This window comes from Carcharhinus amblyrhynchos, chromosome 3, assembly GCF_965287045.1.
Source record: "Carcharhinus amblyrhynchos chromosome 3, sCarAmb.v2.hapA, whole genome shotgun sequence".
NCBI classification, from domain to species: Eukaryota; Metazoa; Chordata; class Chondrichthyes; order Carcharhiniformes; family Carcharhinidae; genus Carcharhinus; species Carcharhinus amblyrhynchos.
Window position 1 is genome coordinate 24,324,247 of NC_137326.1, and position 15,770 is coordinate 24,340,016.

Here is a 15,770-nt window from a genome sequence, read left to right on the forward strand (position 1 = left end):
AAACAACGAACTTCAAAAATATGTTAAAGGAATGCTGTTGATTTTCAAAACCTCGTCATGTTTTCCTTGATATTACTGGCCTTTTCCTTATGCTTCTGCACATTTGAGTATTTCCCAACTAACGCATTTGTATTTCTAAGGCACAGCAAGGTTGCTTGCAATTGTGTCCTTAATCAAATTGTATCCAAAAAGACATATTTTTGATCTACTGCTGCTTTTACTATTTACACAATTTAAACTACAGTGGTTCTATAGTTTAGTGCACTACATACAGAACCACAACAGTGGGGCCATAAGTTCAATCCCCACACTGCTAAAGAATCAGCCAGAGTGGTACCCCCTGAAATTTTCAGGCACATTCTAGCTGTCAGATCAGATTGACATTGGAAGGAGTTTGATTAAAAATTTCCATATTAACAGTGGAGCTAGAAGGTAGACAATAAGGAGCAAATATGAAAGAAGAAACAAAAGAATGAATAACAGTGGCCCAGGTTTTGAGATAGTAATGATAGTGAAATGGCCAGTGTGTGCCATTCTTATGCCTCTAAAACTGACAGCAACTTCCAGGATGCACACACACATGGAAATCCAAAATGTCAAGTCTGCTATGCTTTTCCACAGATTGCGCAGATGAACCCCACCACCAGCAACAACCCCTCCACCCAACCCCACCCCCCCCCCCCCCCCCCCCACCCCCCACCGGCCCCAGACTGCGATCAAGGAGAAATCACTGAATAGACAAAAAGGTATACATTTACACTATTAACTTCACTGTAATCACCATTGAAAAAGTTACATCCTGTTCAGTGAGGTACAGCTGTGTTTTTTATTTGTGGGCTAAGTACGTAATTACTAGTGAACAACTTCTCCAGTCCTGAAAAACAAATTATCTTTTTGTGGAACATCAGTTTTTTCCATTAAGAAATTTTTTAAAAATCACATTTTTGATTTTGCTTATTTTAAAAGTTTGTTTATAGTATTTTAGTTGCTATTTTAATCTTGTGTCTATATTCATAGAATCATAAAAATCATAGAAACCCTACAGTGCAGAAGGAGGCCATTCAGCCCATCTCGTCTGCACCAACAACAATCTCACCTAGATCTTACCCTTGTAACCCCACATATTTACCCTGCTAATCCCTCTAACCAACGCACCTGGGACACTAAGGGGCAATTTAGCATGGCCAATGCACCTAACCTGCACATCTTTGAACAGTGGGAGGAAACCAGGGAACCCAGAGGAAACCCACGCACACACAGGGAGAACGTGCAAACTCCACACAAACAGTGACTCATGGCCAGGAATCGAACATAGGTCCCTGGAGCTGTGAGACAGCAGTGCTAACCATTGTGCCACCGTGCCACTCCATCTTATCACTTATCTCACTGTGATAAATTCTTTAATTACATAAGAAACATTTAGTGCCTTTTTCTTCCTGTTTTGCTGCTTATGAGAATACTATAATGTGATAGGTTGCTTATCCTGCTTGATCTCATCTCCGTTGCTGGGAATTTGGCGATCCCTTGACTTGGCACCATTTCTAGGAAAGGGTGAGATCCACACCACAGAGGTCATTAGGACTTTGTGGACAGTTACCTTTGAGGTCAGTGGCAAGCACCTTCACTTCACTACTAACCACAAATTCCAAAACATAATATCTAAACATACAGGGAGATGAAATATTTTTTGCCAAGTTCACTATGTGAAAGTCAACTTTATTGTTCAAATAGAACACATGAAATATACTAACGAGACAACTATTTATAAGGAAATTGGGTGAAATAATTATCACTCAGTAGATGCCACAACTTGAAGGGATGTTTTAAAATAATGTGCCATTTACTCCTAAACCTGGAAGTAATAGTGATCTTCATTCTTTAATTGCTTTCAACACTCCCAAGATAAATTCAATTCAGCACAATCTCTTACTTTCCTTAATAAAAACAGAAAATGCTGGAAAATCTCAGCAAGTCTGATGGCATCTGTGGAGAGAGAATAGAGCCAACGTTTTGAGTCTGGATGACCCTTGAGCTGAGATTTTCCAGCATTTTCTGTGTTGGTTTTCAATTCCAGCATCTGCAGTATTTTGGTTTTCTCTTACTTCCCTTAAGCTGATAGGACAAAACTGTTTTTGTACTTAGTACTAATCTAGCTTCCTCACTGAGCAAGGCAGACAATTAAAGTTGATTGGGGAAATGGAAATGTCCCATTAACGCTGAAAGTGCTTTCATCAATATTGAAGTTTGCTTTGGAGCAAAGGCATATACATCCCTTATACCTACCAATTCTATACCGAATTTAGGAGGGCTTTCTGTCAACACAAATACTAATAAATGCAAAGCAATAAGATACATATAATGATCATTCCTGGTAGTGAAAGCCATACACATGCTACAAATTATAATCTATTTATATGTGCTGTTTGATTTGTTGGGTAAAAATATAAGCAAACATGGCAGCAGAGGTTTGAGATGCATTGTGCTAAAGGGGAGAGCTGTGAAGACTTGTTGAGTATAGTTTTGAAAACACCACGTAAAGTACAAACCAAACAAAAGGGACACTGTTTCTTTCAAATTGCAGAGGCCTGAAAAAGGGAATCCTATCAAGTACATTTCAGAGAAAGAGAAGGCTTTGGTCTTGTTTCATCATTTAGAGCTCAAACTTTAAAATGAAAAGCTCATCATATCTTTGGTGCTGTCTCGCGTTTGCCTGCAAATTCTGTTCAAGTTTTAACACGAAGACTTCAAGCTGCAAAGTAGCTTAAGGACATGTTATTTATAAACTAAAAGTAATATACGGCATTATATTTTACAATTTTTTTAAGAACGGGTCTCAAAATTAATGAATTCCTTCGGGCCAGGCAGTCCCGATGATTTCACTTTTGCTAATTTTTTTCTGAAATTTGATCCATCCCAACATGCAATAAAGTAAGGACACAATTCTCCCCAAAGCATTTCTAAGTGTGATCCCCTTGGGCAGTACGTTTCCCATTGGGTAGGTCAGTGCGATTCCAATTGCAATCCACCTGCACTTAAACATTTCTTTGGAGTTTAGGGCGCTTTGCGCTCTGAATGAGATGTGCAAGGTCCAAAGATGCTGGCAAGGACAGATCATCTTAAAGTGCTGCTACAAACCGCAACGCCCCCCCCCCACACTTTTTGCCGCTAAGGCCCTTCCAATCACCAGCATTGCCCCCTCCTCCCAAATGCACGTACGAGTGCCCTCTCCTCCTCAAGTGAATGACACCCTATTATGGCATCGCCTACAGGCTTCCCCTCAGGCCCCACACTTTGGCACTGCCAGGATACCAGGGGGCAATGCTTGAGCACTGTCCAGTCATGTCTCTGACTACCCAAGGGTTGCAATGGCCTCCAAAACCCCTAGCGTGGTCATCACATGGATCCAGAGAGTTTAACAATGGCTGCAAGCTGGTCCTCCTTGAGGAACCGTTGCACTTTAATGTGGTGCCAATTGCAGCTGCTGGTTAAACCAGCATCTAGTAAAGGCATGGTGTTAGGCATAAGAGTTAGGAAAAAAATCCCCTTTAAAATTATGATCTCAGACTGTACACCTGCGCTGTCTGGGAAGCACTTCAGAGTAGAACAAAAAAATGAGCCCAGACTGAACAGCTGTGCTTTTGAGGAAGCACTTCAGAGTTCATAACCCGTGAAATATTGTAAAAATAAACAATCATAATCTCTCTGTTGAAGAAGCCAGCTGCAGTCACTCAATGGCGTTGTAAAAGTTAATGGGACGTGCAATGAATTGTAAATAAAGCACTTCAAAGCTTTTCAAAAAACTAGTCCTTGCAACTCGACAGTTCTTTGAAATTGACATGCTGAGAGATAGTCCAAAGCTTTTAAAAGCTACAGAGAGACTAGCATGTGACCCCCATCCTGGGGGTTGCTCCCAATCCGAGCCCCTCCAGTCCAGCCCGAGGCCCTCCAAGCCTCACCTCCCTTGAATGGCTTCCCTCTGCACCCTGGCAGTGAATGCTTTGCCCATGGGCACACTGGAAGTGAGTACTGAGGCACACTCATCTCCTTGCTCCCCTTTGGAGTCCATCATGCCTGATCCCTGCTTCTAGGGACTGCAGTGATTTGCACCCAGGTGACTTCCTGCTGGGGTGGGTGGGGTGGTGAGGAGTGCAGGAGAATGGCAAGAGGCCATTGCATTCAATTTTAAACTCGCTAAAGAGATTAGGATCAATACAAATGAGTTTAGAATCCCTACCATAGAATCTTTACAGTGCAGAAGCCATTCAGCCCATCGAGTCTGCACTGACAACAATCCCACCCAAGGCCATGTCCCTGGGTTTGGATCAGGTTATCCTGACTGTGTCAGGTAGAATGGGCTGGGAGCATCAGAAACTGTCCCATTTCAGGCCTTTCACCAAATTCAGCAGGATTTGTGCTCGGGTCTGACAAAGCTCCTTAAGTAATTGAAACATAAAAGGATTTTCCTTTAAATATTCCATCTGTTTTTGTAACCCAACGTAATAAGTTATGAAGTCTTACTGCAGGTTCAGGGCGTATTTTATTGATGCAGTTTACCCAACAGGAACTGTGAACTTTCTCTTGTGAGCAGCTGCTCACTGTGACTTTCTGGATGTCAGCACTCTGATTGATGGGAGCTGGTTTGTAATTTTCCCCTTGTTCTGTCTGATTACAGCACAATGCGAAATTGTTAACTATGTCTTCATGAAATTAATGTCTTCACTACACAATTTCCTGAGACAAAATAGGAGCCAAAAACATCTGTGTTCATTACACTAATTAAACCTTACTTCAGGATTTAAATGACTTTATCAATGCATGTACGGATTGCTTGACGTTTCTTTCGTTTCACTTATTTTTAGCGGGGGGAGGATTGTCTGCCTTTACACTATTTAGAATTATGCTTCTTGAAAAATATTTGAATTGAGACTCATAATTGTCATTAGTTGGAAAAGTAGAAGAATTGGTAATTAGTAATGGTGAGGAACATATACAATAGTTGCTGACATAAATATTGTACATTTCTCATTAAAAAAATGCCTATGATTATCGATATTTTTCAACCACAAACGTAGAAGTTACAAAGATGTAATGCGCTATGGATTGCTACCATTGTAGTAGTGGTTAGCTATAACATAGTAATTTTATACACTAGAGATAAATGCTGAATAAATTAATGTCAACAGGATTATTTACCCTAATGACCATGTAACTCAACACACATGTTATTATCGGTTCAGATCTGAGCATGTTACTGAACTATTTATAGTCAACAAAACGATACCATGAAATAAAATTAAGCATCTCGGTTCTTATGCAAACTTCTGTGCTCGTTTTAAGGATGATTTGTCGACATTCTCTTGTGACATTTAGTTAGGTGCATACCACGATTTCATTACTCACCTTCGGAAATGGCCCCAAACTAATTTATTTTTATCAGTAAGGTCGCAACAGTAATAAATAGGATTAACAGCTAGAACAAAACATTTGCTTTCTTCCAGACCAGTGGTCTGCTTTGCAGTCACAAGTGGACTACCTGCTGATAAAGAGGAAACAAATCATATTGTCCAATTTGTCTGTGGCTGGATTTCATTAATTGCACAAATCAAACATGTAAAAAGACAAGAATTAAGTAATGTAAGTATTGTGCGTATTGGAATGTAATGGTTGGCTTGATAAACACAACTGACGTGTTGATTTGGGTAAGCTAAAAGTGGTTAAAAATTAAAAGTTTAATACAGGGAAACAGTAGTGTAGCATAATAAATATCTGCAGTGGAAACAATGGATCAACAATAATGTTTTTGTTAAATGTACCATTAGGAGAGCAAATGTTTAACCATCAAGTAGCCAATTAGCATGACGGCACGGTGGCACAATGGTTAGCACTGCTGCCTTACAGCGCCAGGGACCCAGGTTCAATTACCAGCTAGGGTCACTATCTGTGCAGAGTTTACACGATCTCCCCTGTGTCTTTATGGGTTTCCTCTGGTTTCCTGCGAAAGATGCGCTGGTTAGGTGTATTGGCCATGCTAAATTCTTCCTCAGTGTACCCAAACAGGTGGCAGAGTGTGGCGATTTTCACAGTAACTTCATTGCAATGTTAATGTAAAGCTACCTGTGATACTAATTAGTAAACTTTAAACTAGAAATGTGACAAAACTGGGCTTTCTAATGTGGTTCAAAGTGAAATTTTACTCAGCTTGGATCAGTATCTAACTTGGGCAATTAACATTTTAAAATTTTGATGGCTGTATTTTACAGTTTGTGAATAAAGCGGAAGAAAGTGCAGAAGAAGACATGTCTGGGGCTAACGTACACATGGTACTGGGCAAGAATATGGGTGAATAGGTTGTCCGAGCTGAGTGGATGGACAGTCTGCTTTTCCAGGTTACCATTGAGACGCTGAAGGTGAAAGAAAAACATAATAATGGCCGGAATTGTACTGGCCCGCCTGCCATGGGAATCGAAGCAAGCCAGGGGCAGAGCATGGGAAGGTCCGCTGACCTCGGGTGAGATTTTATGGCTTTCAGATAAGCCAGGCCATGAAATCCCGCTCAATATCTGCTAATTTTGCCCTAAATGGGGGGACTTCGTTGTTGATTTCTATTGAAACTATTTTGTACATTTCCATGCACTCAAACTTGGATGAACTCAGCTAGGTAAGTGATTTCAGAGTATAAAACGTTTTTAAAACAAGGGGAAAAATATTCCACTCCCACCAGTGATGGGAATTGTGATGGAATGGAGACAGTTAATTTGAGATGATGGAAAATGTAAACTTTTTCAGGTGAGAAACTAATTTGGAATTTTGATCTCCCGACTTTGATGGTAGGTTAAAGGCCAGTAGAATTTCCCAATGCCTTATTTTGGCCATCACATTTGCATATATTTGTATCTCATGAATGTTCTTTAAAAGGCCAACTCACTAGAATTATGTTCCCCTCTGAATCAGCCACCAGATAATTGGAATGGTTCGTTTCATGACTAAATATAAGGGGAATGCACCTGGCTAGCTTTAATTCATCCACATGTTAGAGGTACATAGTTACCACTTTTGTCTTCCTTTAAGAGCATTACTGCGAGATACTGGACGTCTGTATTACAAACTGTACCAAGGCTGGGCACAGGAGGCAAGACCAGAGGGGAGGGGTCAGATGGAGACAGGAATAAGAGATATGTAGAATAAGAATGAAAGCAGGACTTGGGGGTGGTTGGGGGGCGGGGTGAGTGGTGGAACAGGAAAGGGGTGGAGACTAAGGCAGAATCGGGGGGGGGGAGCATGGGAGTAAGGGGAGGATGACATCAGAGGCAAGACTAGTGGGTGGTCAAGGAACAGAGTGAAGTAATGAAAGACTATCCTTGGGGCAAGAGTCCTAAGACTGTTCAAGGAAGTGTCAAAAACCATCCCAGGTTGAGGCCACGCTATCAGGGGGACATAATATTGAAGTGATTGTCCTGGGGCTGGAATACACTAGTGGAGGATATATTGATGACTTTGCTGTGGGGCTAGGGGTACACTGTCAAGGGTTTGTTGATGAGGCTGTCCTAGGGCTGAGGTCACACCAGGAGGGGACATATTGAAGTGTTTGTCCTGAGGCTGAGGCCCCATTGGTGGAGGCCATATTGGAGGGACTGTCCTGGAGCTGAGGACACGCTGTTGGGGGGTGAACTATTTTTACAGTATTGAAGAATATATACTGTGAATGAGCACCAGTGCCACCATTATGCATTCAAATTTTAAATTTTCTCACCCTACCACTACTTCTGGGTGCAGCCCTGACATCTCCCGCAGAGGTGTATGCTGACTGCTATGTCCTGTTGCTGAATATGCTGCCACCCTCTGGTAGTCCAAGGCCTGGATGGCCCCAGCCTGTTAAGGGCCTCTTGTTCTGGAGCAGGTGTATCAGCTTAGGCCTGACCTGCTGGGATTGATGGGGTTACAGGCAGAGGGGATTTGGAGCGTCAGGTCACCATTGGAGTGTTCTGGATGGATGCTTCTGGAACGTTCGGCTAGCTCTCCACTCCCTTTGGGTAACCAAGGAGCCCTCACTAACTCCTTGAGAAGGAAGGACATCTGGAAGGAGTCCGAGGTGCCCATTCCCCCTCGCTTAGCCGCTGCTGGAACGCTAGAGCAGTGGAGCACAGATCGGAGCTCAAATCCAGCCGGAAGTGTTGGACCTGGGTTTCCAGAGTGACCGTCACGCTTCTCATACAGACTTTGGTGCACTCGCATACCCGAGCAATGACATCAGACAGTATGTGGGCAGGGACCTCCATCCCTTGTTCCAGTTCACTGATGGTCTCAGATAACTCTGCCTGACATCCCCATCGCTGCATCTCCAACATTTCCCTTTGAGTCAATTCCAGAGGATCATCATTGGACTGGGACCCAGCAGCCAGCTGGTCAGCAATGGTCTTTCCAGTGTCAGAGGCCTTGGTTACCACTGCCTCAGCCTAATGTGGGCATGTATCAGTGAGGTCATCACCAGATTGTAACCCCGAACATGCTCCAGAACTAGTACTCACTGAGGTGCATATATCAGTGCTGGTGGAGGGTCTTCATCTGATCGACCCTTTCCCTCCTCATTAAAGATGGCCTGGGACTGGAGCTGAGGCCTTCCTCCACCTGTTCTTGCAGGTTGCAGGGAAGTAGAGAAGTGATAGATTATAGGTCACAGTCATTGTCCACACATAGCCAATATAAACTGGATGGAGTCTGAATAGATGGCAGAGTGAGGCTAATCTCACCTTCCGTGCAGGAATAGTCTCTATTCTGTCCAGTCAGCTCTGCTGCCCTCCTTCTGGGAGGAGGGCTTCCTTAACTCAGGGGACCCCCCCCCTTGAGACTTCTCCTACTCTGTGAGAGATCTTATCCTGCATGAAGATAGATTGAGCGTGAACAAAATGGATGAAAGAGCAATTCAGAAGCACAGAAGCATGCCTATTGTATCTACTGAGCCCTCCCCAGTAAGTATGTTCCATCTGCCAGTGACAACTCAGTGGACTCTAACCCTTAGACTGCCTGCTGCCCTAGTGAGAATGTGAGTTTGGAGTGATTAGAAGTTTCTGACACCCTGGTAGAGCACATCAGAACATTCATTCTTTTCCTGCACTGCCTTTCTTGTTGGCCACAAGCACTAACCTTCCTGCCAACTTCTCCCAGTGTTGGTATGGTCAGGCAGAAGGACTTCCTGCTCCTTTCCTGAGAAAAGGGGATCTCATGTATTTCTTGGATGGCCAAGCGGAGAATCCCAAGGAAGGCTTTGCTGAAACCTGAAGCGTCGCCAGGGAGAGGAACGAACAAACATAGCTGGCCTGTGGTAGATCAATGTTTGTGTGGGTGCTGTGTAAGTATGGCACTTGGACATTCAACTCCATGAAGCAACTGTGGAGTGGGCAAATCCCCCATGAGATCCAGCAAGACCCTCATTGATGCATAATTAATGAGCTGAAAAGCAGGAAATTGTGTAGTCTGAATCGAGCGGCTGTCAAGCAAGAATCGCACTGACTCTCCTGCCTGCCAACACGCTTAGTCTCTAGAATGGAAAATTCCATTCAATGGGCTGGATTTTACGGCCTTGCCTGGGCGAGACTGGAAATTCTCACCCGAGGTCAATGGAAAATTTCACTGTGGGGCCATCACCTACTGTGATTCTATGTTGGGTGAGGTGGTAAACTTCCATCTAGTCTTTTAGGGCTGATTTTAACTTTCATAGAAGATAAGTGATAATGCAAAGGAACAGAAGTAGACCATTCGGTCCCTTGAGCTTTGAGTGAGATCATGACTTCTCTGTATCCTAACTCCACCCAGTTTGCTTCCTCACCCTTGGGTGACAACAATTTGTAATTGCTAATTGAGCTAGTAGCTATCCCTTTCTGTGGGAAAGAGTGTCATTCATCTACAATAACAGCAATAATTGTGTTTATTCAGTGACATTGCCATTGTGAAATGTCCCAAGGTGCTCAACAGAAACATTATTGAAAGATATTTGATGGGAAGTCTCGTAAAGTGACATTAGGGCATACGAACAAAGTGTTGTCAAAGAGTTAGGTTTAAAGGAACTTCATGAGTGAGAGGTAAGGGAAGTTCAGAGTGGAAATTCCAGGACATAGCAGCTTGGCAGCTGAAAATGCAGAGACTAATGGACAAGTGAGTCAACCGATGATGTGCAAGAGGCTAAAATTGAAAGAGCTTAGGTATGTCTGGAGTACTGGAGGAGATCACAGTGATAGGGAGGGATGAGACCACAGAGACACACAATAAGAAGGAGAGCCTTGACTTCCACCAGATTCAAACTGATACCAGGAAAAGGGAAACTCCATGACACAGAGCTGGCCAGATTTCTGTGGGCAGCTTTCCTTCAGGTCACCACTGACAACAAATATTCAGCCCATTTTATTTTTCATTCTGGTGCCTTTGATTTAGACCTTAAACACAGAATGGCTAACTTTCCCATTTTATTTATTACATTTAAGAAAAGAGTCCAAAATTGGTGCAATTGCACAATTCTATTACTAGATCAGTGAATAACAATCAAAACAGGGTATTCAACCCCGTTTCTCCATCCGAGGTGCTCTGAATGCCTGCTGTCACAAAGCTGCCACTAACACACCATCATTTTCTAACAGAACCTATAAAGAGCCAAAGTTTTGAATCTGGAGAATGATGGCTGCTGGGAGGATGACAAATATGGCCCACAGCTAGTGATGTTAATGGGCAGCATCACTTTTCATACAGATGATAGAAGGAGCAGTGGCTCAGAGCTGGTTGCATCAGTCGAGATGCTATTACTAGAAGTGAGGGTCACAAAGAACTGGTGGAGACTGGGAGACTCCATGGGAAGGTGGTTAAAAGGACGCTATCAATGAAATCACCATCACCCAAGAACGGCCACATACTGAGTTCTGAAGTCAATACACATTTTATATAACTCATTCGACTGCTCTCACCTCCATATAAATGTGTCAAAACAGATTATAATAGGCACACAAACACCAGACAGAATGGTTGTGCAGAATGACAATTCGTATTAAACATTTTTAAAACTGATCCTAGTACTTAAATGGCTCTCTCTTGCTAAAGAACATTTTTTCAGTTTTACCTGTTGTTCTTCTCAATAGTTGGGGCTGAACAGTGGCACAGTGGTTAGCGCTGCTGCCTCACACACCAGGTACCTGGGTTGAATTCTGGCCTTGGGTCACTGTCTGTGTGGAGTTTGCGCATTTTCCCTGTGTCTGCATGGATTTCCTAAAGGTGCTCCGGTTTCCTCCCACAGTCCAAAGTCACGCGAGTTAGGTTGATTAGCTGTGCTAAATTGCGCTTAGTGTCAGGGGAACTAGCAGGCTAAATATGTGGGGATAGGACCAGGGTCGAATTGATGTTGATGCAGACTTGATGGGCTAAATGGCCTCCTTCTATGATTTATTACCTTGCCTTTACCTGCATTAAATTAAATTTGCCATTCGCAGGACATTTATTCAATTGATCCAGACTTTCCTCAGTATTGTTTCTGGATCATCGTAGAATCATTGAATCCCTACAATGCAGAAGGAGGCCATGCGGCCCATCAAGCCTGCATCATCAACAGTCCCACCCCGTAACCCCATGTATTTACCTTGCTAACCCCCCTGCCACTAAGGGGCAATTTAGTATGGCCAATCATCTGCACATCTCTGGAGTATTGAAGGAAACTGGAGTGCCTGGAGAAATCCTACACAGACACAGGGGGAACGTACAAATTTCACACAGACAAAGACCTGAAGCAGGAATTGAAACTGACACTGTGAGGCAGCAGTGATAACCACTGTGCTACCGTGCCCTCTTTGTCTTTTGCAACAACTGGACATCAACTGGTATCATCAGCAAGTTTTGATATATTAGAAGAACTAACATGGGCAGCGTAGAATAGAAAAGAGACGACAGAAATAATATGTATCATTGAAAAGCATTTCAATTGAAAGTTAGTTTTGTATGCAAATTCTTCAGCCTTCTTGTAAGATGTGTTGCAGCTAGTGGGAATAATAAAGACAGGATAAGAAAAGGAATATAGATTAAACAAGGTGACATTAAAGTAGCCATTATCAGTTCATCATAAATAAATCAAACATTCAATTCACTCCCAAACTCCAACTGTTGCTTTATTGTGATTTTTTTTCAGAATTTTGCATTTCTTTAATGGCATTAAGTATGATAAAATCTGTTTCTTTGCAAAGTAAATGAACAGCAATCTACCCGATATTTATTGGGGAGCATAAAGACTATAAATTTTTGTATTTTCCTTGTTTTAGGTAAACCAATAGTTTATGCTTCCGTACAATCATGAGCATTTCATACTGCACTAGAGCAAGTATTAGATTCTCCAAATACCTATAATTAACTTTATGTTCAACATTCTTAACATTGCTTTTGATTATCAGGTGTACTTAGGCATTGCCCTAAAGCCATTTCCTTCAGCATCATTGTGAAATAATAGTGAACAACTATGTCTAAAGCAAACAGTATAACATTGAAACACATCTAATGCCATGGGCAACCTACTTCTGACTCACAAATGTCAGCTTTGGCTCACTGGTAGCACTCTGGCTGTTCAGATAGCCATGGATTCAACCCCAAGTCCAAAGCCAGGGAAGAATGGAAGGAGTGCTGCAGCGTTAGAGGAATTGTCCTGCACACTCGATGTTCTGATGAAAATTTTCAGAGGAGTGGAGGAGTTTCTTCCAATCTTCTGGCCAACATTTATCATTAGTTATCATCAAATCCATCTGAGTAAGAATTACAAACATCAGAATCATAGGAGCCCATTCGGCCCATTGAGTCTGCACCGACTCTCCGACAGAGCATCTTACCCAAGCCCTATCCCCGCAACTCCACATATTTACCCCACTAACCTGCACATCTTTGGATTGTGAGAGAGAACTGGAGCACCCAGAGGAAACCCAAGCAGACACAGGGAGAACTCCACATGGCCACCCAAGGCTGGAATTGTACCCGGGTCCCTGGCACTGTGAGGCAGCAGTGCTATCCACTGTACCACCTTGCCGCCTTAGCTGTATTAACTGTGTATGTAGCAGGATGAGGCTGGGTGTGATATAGGGAAAGCAGTTGACGCTTTCTTGAGATTTGGCCTTGGACCTACACTGGTTGATATTATCAAGTGGTAGCAATCAGGGTAGTAAGTTTAGCATTTTTCAAGCAAAGAATGTAAAGGGTGTATGGTGTGAATGGTAAAATGGGTCATGCCAGGGTAGTGGCATTGGAATTGTTAAGGAAAAGAAGAAGCAGGGGTGGATGGAGGTGCTCAAGAATGCTGAATTCCAGGGAGAGGAGGAGAAGCAGGGATACTGCAGAGTCCATGAGATAGATAAGATAGGGTGAGAATAGCAGAGCCCAGTTTGTTGGAAGGCTGAGTTGATGGAAGGAAGGCTGGGAATAAACAAAGTAGGAGAATTTAAAACAGAAAATTTCCATTTGTCAGCAGAAGAAGAAAAGCACTGAAGAAGACTTTGACTTGGAACTTCCCTATAGGTTGGCTAAGAAACAAAATGGTGGAGAGAGCAACTTGATGTCATTAAGAAACTTGTCATAAAATGATCTTGTGGCACACCAAGTAATTGCAGGCAATAGTTACATCCAGGATTTGAATTGTCAATGTTTCTATCGCTAGGTTCACTAATAAATATTGAAATAACAGCAAGACAAAAAATAGGAAGTGCACATATACATAAGATATAAATAGTCCAGTTGATTGCTTGACAGGCCAAATAAACATGCTGCAGGACTGATTTTAACATTTGCAGTGGGTTTGACACCAATCAAAAGGAAAACAGTTGGCTGATCCTTTGATCTAAAGGGATAGAATAAGGAAGAGGTTTTGCTACAGCTATACAAAGTTCAGATTAGATAATACCTGGACTATTGTGAACAGCTCTGGTTATTGTACCTTGGTCACAGAAATGTGTGCAAGAACTATAAAAAGGCTCTCTTAGAAAGAAACCAATCCAGTGTGAGGGCTGCAAGTTTTGTTTCAGGTTACCTCCACCCTGCAGACACATATACTGCAACAGTGAATTAACTTCCAAATATTGGTTGGAATTCTCCCATCCCACCCACCATTGGAATTTTAGCAGGTGGGTTGTGGAGAATGTGAAACACCATTGATGGTCGGACAGGAATTTCCAGCTTTTAGATCAGTACGGCCAGAGAATTCCGCCCGTGATCTATGTTACAAAGCCTTTGTGAGCCCCTTTTGCATTTAATAGTCATAAACAGACCTATGTACCGAAAACCTCCAACCTCACCGTGGCTGGGATTCTCTGGTGGCACTGCGGTGAATGGAGTTTTGACTGAGCGCCAAATTTCCCATTCTCGCTGGCAGTGGGGCAGGTACAGATGGGATTGGAGAATCCTGCCCATAGTGGAGAGAAGGGGAAGATTTGTTCCTATTGCAGCCTGATGCTTTGCAGCAATGGGACTTTATTTGTGCACACTTGAGGCCATAAAGGTGCAATCCTACCAGTGCCCCAACTGTGACAAAGGTTTTAGCAAGAATGATGCAGTAAAGATAACTAATAGAATACATGCTCAGGAAAAACTATACCAGTGCTCAGAATGTAACTAGGTTTTAGTCAGAAGAGTGGTCTAGTTTAACATAATAGAACAGTAATTATGAGCACACATTTCCCTTTCCTATGAGTAACAATGGTCATCCACCTCATCAAGTTGATTAAGAGAACTAAAGCATCAAATTCATAAATATAATCACAAATTCCAGAGATCTTTCTATCTCAAGGACCCTTGCTGCACTTAGAAAAAACAGACAAGTTAAACTTTATGAAATGAATTGACTTTGTTGCTTGGGCACTTAAGATTTGTACTTAAAATTTTTACTTAAAACTGGGAAAAGATGTCATGTTCAATGGTTTGATTGATCAGTGTTTGAATCTGTTAGTGTGTTCTCTAATCTACAAAGCTGTACTTGATTGCTTACACTTACGGAATGAGCTACAGAGCTAATTATAGCAGCAAGCATTCCAGAAAACATGGAGTTTGGCTGACACCATAGGTGGAATGTTATGCCGCTATTGAGGTAAGGCAAGCGTGAAAAATGCTGCAATCTATTCAAATGGACCTACCTTATAATAAGTTGATCTTTCTCTACACCCTAGCTCTATGACTGTAGCATTACATTCTGCTCCCTCTCCTTTCCTTCCCCCCATGTACTCCATGAACAGAATGCTTTGATTGTCTCGCATGCAAGAATCAATGCTTTTCACTGTATACCAATACATGTGACAATAATTAATCAAATCAAATCAAGAAGTCTTTGGTAAAACTGCAAATTCTTGCCAATGGGAAAAAATGTAAAATTCTATTTCATATGTGTGTACAATTCCTATGTCTTCTGAGATGTTTTTAAGTATTGTCAATAAATCTGTTATAGATTTTTAACTAATACCATCTCTGAATTTTTCAGAGATAATTCAGACATCTAAGATATACCTCAACCCAGTGAACTCATAACATGTGAATGCAGACATGGGGAGAATGTGTAAACTCTCCACAGTCAGCCAAGGCTGGAATCAAACCTGGCTCCCTGGCACAGCGCAGCAGCAGTGCTTACCGCTGTGGCACGGTGCCATCCCTAGATTCAGCTAGATTCAACTGGCTGCAAGAATGTATATTGTAATGAGTGATTCTTAAAAAAAAACTTAACATATTCATTCCATACAATCTCAATTCCTTCTAGATCAAGATAAAGTCTATGACTTAAG